The following is a 6,193-nucleotide window of genomic DNA, read 5'->3' on the forward strand; positions in this document are numbered from 1 at the left end:
CACAATCCTGTTGCGTGAGAATCACAGCATTGTCGCATTGCATTTGGAGTGCCATTGAAGGATAAATGCATACAAACAAGCGCAGCACATTGTGCTGCAACTGCCACGCGAATTGGGATCTCTGGCGAAATCACAGCGGTTCTGCCCACGATCACAAATTGCAAGATGAGAATGTGGCTTTAAATCTAGTTTATATTTGGATAGGGATGATAGGTCTTATAGTTAGTTCCATCTATGCTACACTATCTAAAATTTAGGCTGCATTCACCCCTGAGCAGAGCACTTTTCAGTTTTTATTTAGAAGTGTATTCCAGGTGTTTTACATGTGTATTCAAGCTTCAGGTTTTATGTTTTAAACAGTGGAAATCCCTAGTGGGATGAGATCAATTAATATAGGCTAAAAAATGCCTTGAGGCAAGTGTTTTCAAGCATTCCCATTAAGGTCTATGGGGCCAAAATATTTTGCTCAGGTGTTCAGGTACAAGTGACAGGACGCTCAGGTGTGTACAAGGGCTATTGAATACAATGGGTTTTTGCTTGTTGAGTGTTTTTGAGCTTTGAGCTACAAGCTAGCAAGTGTGAATGGGGCCTAAGTTACTGTAATAGCTGCATCATCTTACCAAGAAATTAGATGCAGGTATATGTACATTCTATATCCTACTTATAAAAGGGATATAGACAACAATAACATAACATGGCTGTTTTAACTCAACCCTTCTCTACCCAAAATGAAAATTATGATTTGGCTATAGTGGGGAGTTTGTAACACAAATGTTTGACTACTTTAAAAAAAAAAAAAAACAGTTTTCATCAAACAATATAAGAACTACTCAACTCAGCTCGTACAGGAGTAAAACTGAGTTAAAGTGTAACTAAACCCAGGACCCTGCATTCACTATACCTGGTCTCCGACACTACACACAAGGAAATGCAATTATTTTAGTAAATATACACTGCTAAATACCTTTTCTCATCAGCAGTTAGAGCAGTCTTGTGTCTTCTATCGGTGTCCAGGTTAAAGTGTTACTGTTTAAAGATTGTGGGAGGAGTTTTCATTTTGCCCTAGGAGGATGCAGAACCCCTGACCTATGTCTCAGCTGTGCTGATCACATGCACTCTCCCCCCAAAAAAGAAAACCTCTCTAGCAATACACACCAAACTGAGCATGTGGAGAGTGACTCCAGACGATATGTCTTATCAGGAGATAAAAGGGGCACACTGGAAGAAGGGGAGGTTCAGAGAAGACAGGATCAAACACAATGAAGAGGATTAACCCCCTAGATTCCACAGTGAGTATCACAAGCATGCTTTACTGCATATACAGACTGATTTTGCTGTTGTGAAGTTACTAACACCTTAAGTAGTTCTTATGTTGTTTAAGAAAAAAATGGGAAAAGTAGTCAAAGTGATTTTTTTTTTTTTTACACATTTGTATTCGAAACCCCCAACCAAGGTCAGGTCATATTTTTAATTTTGGGTAGAGACTGAGAAGGGATGGGTTAAAACAGCTATTGAATGTTACAGTTGTCTGTATCCCTTTTGGTGAGATCTCCCATTGATTGTCCCAGTGACCACACAGCAAAGTGGAGACATTTTCCCAATGGGGACACAGACAGCAGACAGATGTTCTAAACCTTTCCCTTTCTGGTTTAAACAAATTACAGTTGCTCTCTGCATTCCTGTTTTCCTTAGGCAGGCTATACAGGATTCATTTTTCTTTTGTTTACCTTTCCCGATGGAAGAATTCAATGATCAGTGTTGCCAGCTATAGCCGGTGGCACTGATCATTTGGGAAAAACTCGACAGGCTTGTTGTACACAAGTCGATCGATAGATCAACTTGTGTACAACCAGATAGCCCATACATGGATCAAAATTCAGCCGGGCACTACTGAATCAGTGACCACATAGAAATTTAGTAGGGAAGTAATCTCCCTATTGGAGCCAGAGACTGCAATAAAAACCAGAGTATGTGGCTACAATGATTTCATTAATGTGTCATTATCCCTTTCATTGTCCTCACTAATGCTGCCTACTGGGTGACTTCAGACTGGCCACACCTTTAGGTCATTGCCTTGCTTAATTCTCCAAATTCTCCCTGGGTGATGAGTCCAATGTCTCACAATTGTGATGCAGACTGTGTGGGAGTCCATAGTTCTACTTAAATTTTTCCAGATTTATGACATCAGAGTATATGACTGGGCCATTCTGTTTTTTCATTATGAAATCTTGCCTCCTTATCTTTCTTTTTTGTTGCCAGCAATTTGCACGCTTTGTCACTAAACGTAACATGTTCAAACATTATATTTGCAATGATGTAATGTCAGTGTCAACCTAGATGTATTTAGACGCCATAAAATAAACTTATTCATGGCCAAATAAGACGTTACCTGGATACGCCACAAACATTACTACAACAGATGACATGTTGAATTAAGGCCTTCAAGCATGTCTGAAATTGCAGCAATTTCCGTAGGGAAGGGAAAGGGAGTTGGTACACAGGTGTGCAGCTCTTACCATTGTGTGCTTTACCCCCACCTAGTGTTTACTCAGAAAAAGTACTGTACATCTTTATTAACTGACATGTGCCAAGACAATAGAGGAAGCACTGACATCTCCTGGTAAATATGCTTGTTGCCTGGCTGTCATACTAATCTAAAGGTGTTATTACTCTCATAGGGCAGGGTAGAGGCATAGTAGTTAGAGTCACTGGTTTGAATCCAAACCACAAAACTATCTGCCTTGAATTTGCATGTTCTCCTTGTGCTTTTCTCCTGGTACTTTGGTTTCCTCCCACACTCCAAAGACATGCTGGTAGGTTAATTGGCTCCTGTTTAAATTGGCCCTAGTATGTGTGTCTGAATGTGAGTTAGGGACCCTACACTGTAAGCTCGAGGGCAGGGACTGATGTGAATGTACAATATATACAGTATGTAAAACACTGCATAAATTGTCAGCATTATATAGATACCAATATTAAATAGTCACTAATCAAGTATGCAGACCTGGTGTTTTGATTTAATTTGCTGCATGCTAACACTCGGTCAGCGCCTCAGAAAGTGTTGAAACCAAAACATTTACTGGTGGTGATCAGCAGTGGTTTGAACTGCATCCAATCCACATGACGTGAAAAAATATTGCTTCCTATGGTGCCTGTTCACATATGTCCGGTGCACTGGCAGTGCAGACTGAAAGTGCTGTCTGATTTCTGAGCAGTGCCTTGGTTCAGGTGCGGATTATAGGCTATTGACTTCTATGGGAACCATTTCTAAACCGCACTTGTGTGAACAGGATAATCCTGAGATCTAATCCTGTCTTGAACCTGATGTAAACCTGACGTGAACCAGTGAATAACTACTGTATCAATTAGTGCTGATTCACACGTGCAGTGCAGATTGAAGCTCACAGGTTCAGGTAAGGTTTATGTCAGGTTCAGAACAGGATTAGCTCAGGATCCTATCTTGTTCGCACATATGCGGTTTAGAAGCAGTTCCCATAGAAGTCAATAGCCTGTAATCCGCACCTGAACCTGACCGCACTGTTTAGAAATCGGACATGACTCTTTATGAGTGCCAGTTCACATATATGCGGATTGGATGAGGTTTGAACAGCATCCAATCTGCATGACATGTTAAATAACATTGCTCCTATGATGCCTGTTCACCCAGGGGGTGTATCAGACCCCTGCAATGAGACCACTGCTAGATTGACTCCTGACCCTTAGAGCTCAGTTGACTATATTACAGTAATACATACAGAGGCTTCAACTGAGCTCTAAGGGTCAGGGATTAATCTATCAGTGGTCTCATTGCAGGCATCTGATCAGGGGCGGACTGACAACTCATGTAGCCCCCGGGCAATAGGGGATCATGGGGCCCGTGTCCTTGCCCAAACTCAAAAAAGCCTATGAAAAAGGTACCAGGGGCATCTCATGGGCCCCCTACTGACCCTGGGCCCTCGAGCAGTGCCCGAGTTTCCAAATGGTTAGTCCGCCCCTGGGTCTGATACACCCCCTGCTGAGTCAGCACTAGAGCTCCCCAATCAGCAAAGCTCAAGTTCCTTGGGGATTGTTCATGCACATGCTGTGATGCTGCTGTTTACACGATTAGGGCTCATTCACATGGGCATCTGAAATGCTGCATATATAGTAATAAATATAGTTATCTGTGTATTTGTTTAATATCCTAAGCTCTGCAGCAAGGGTTAAAATACCACGCTGGGTAGTCGGAGCACTGCTTTCACAGGCTGGACACTTCTCCCTGCACACTACTTCAATCAACAGCGTTACTAAGGTAGCTAAAGTGCTGTTGATTGGAGCAGTGTGCCGGGGAGAGTGTATATGGTGTATGCATTGTGGTGTGTTGCTCAGTACTGTAAGAGTGTGTTGGAGTGCCATTCAAAATGAAAGAGATCGTAAAGCTACGTGCATTGTGTTAATGTACAGCAACATTCCCATGCATTACTGTAATGCACCAATGTAGGCATTAGAATTTACAAGCAGGTAAACGTTAGCATTTTATGGTATTTTATACAGAAACAATTGAGTACTGTCCGTGATACTTTTTTTATTTGCACTAACATACAATTTTGAGGACAAGCTTTTGGGGAATGTCCCCTTCTTTAAGGTCTAAGCAGTACTACTCACAAAGTTAGCAGAATGTTAGAAGAGATGAAAGAAAAAAAAAAAAAAGGAGGCTAGAGATAAGATGCAGTCAAAGCGAGGGGGGGAGTACTACACTCACACAGAGGGAGTCAAGCTACAGCTAATAGTCATAAAAATGTCGGATAATGATTGAGGAATCCCATGTCCAAATTAAGGCCGTTATCTCTTGTGTCAAAGAGAATTATCATTCTTAGTTCAAAAGTTTTTCTTTCCTGAATGGATTTGAAATTTCCTTTAAGTACTAAAACACTGAGGTCTCCCATTGTGTGGTCTGGTTGTGCGAAATGGTGTCCTACAGGTGTGCAGAGGTCATCTTCTTTATGTTCCTTGATGGTATGTCTGTGCAAATTCATTCTTGTTTGCAACTTCTGTCCATGGTATTTTATACAAACCTAGTGAGTGCCAAACTTATGTTTTTAGAAGAACATGAAATATTGCATATTAATCATTTCTACTCCACCAGCCCTGTCACATGGAGTGTGCCAAATGCTCCTCTATACCTGGAAGTACAGACTATTTCCTTTGTCTCCCTGTGCTGAACAGAAAGGCGGGGTGTGCTGGAAAGTACTATATATGTCAGTTATGGAAGAGTGGTTAGAGCACTGAATGGACAATGCACAGATGTTTCAAAGTAAACAAAGACACAGGCAGGACCTCTTTATCAGAATATTATTGCTGTCTGTGTCAACATGAAGACTTCACATCATTTGTAGGGGCATTTTGGTGTGGTGCATTCATCCCATCACACCCAAAGCACAAGAATCTAAGAGGAATCTGGAGGGCACTGGGGATTGATATGAATACTACCACATATACCACCTGCATCTACACTTATACATTAGACATCAGCCAAAAATGCAAAGGTGTGATAGCCTTAAGGCCAAGACTGGATTGCTTTAAAGTGTGCTTATATTAATAAAGCAACAGTATGCTAACAGCTGAAATACTTACCTGTCCTGCAAAAAACAAATCTCAGTGATGGCTACGTCTTAAGGCTCCCGGCACATGATCATGTGATGTTTACTAAAAGGAAAAGCTCATCTCATCTGAGCTCTGATCCTCCCTGTATAGAAAATATATATTGAGTGAAATATAAACAGGCTGCTATTGTACATGTCTTCTTGTAAAATTGCTACCTACTTGGCTGTCTTAAACATTTGCTGGCTCCAGTACTTTGAGTCCCTGACTTAAATAAGTATGCATATTATTAGTTCTGACTTGATTTACTACTTGCTTGTTCCAAGTTAGTGACTCTGAATGTTTTAAAATTCTAGGCACCTAGCATTTTCAGAAGGTGAGCAGCATATACTGTATTTCTCTCAGGACATGATTACTTTTTGAAGTTTGTTTCTCTGACATGCTTGAGTATCCTAAACATTTAATATCATTAATTCCAAAAACAAACTCTGATTTGTTTTATATTCTCCAATCTGTAAGTATTAAGTTGGGATTGCTATGCAGAAGTTGTTGTGAAAATAAAGAAAAGATATATACAATGTACTATTATGATTGCTTGTTGAAAAGATTGCAC

Source organism: Staurois parvus, unplaced genomic scaffold, assembly GCF_062004578.1.
Source record: "Staurois parvus isolate SC_StPar_1 unplaced genomic scaffold, SC_StPar_1.0 ptg000178l, whole genome shotgun sequence".
NCBI classification, from domain to species: domain Eukaryota; kingdom Metazoa; phylum Chordata; class Amphibia; order Anura; family Ranidae; genus Staurois; species Staurois parvus.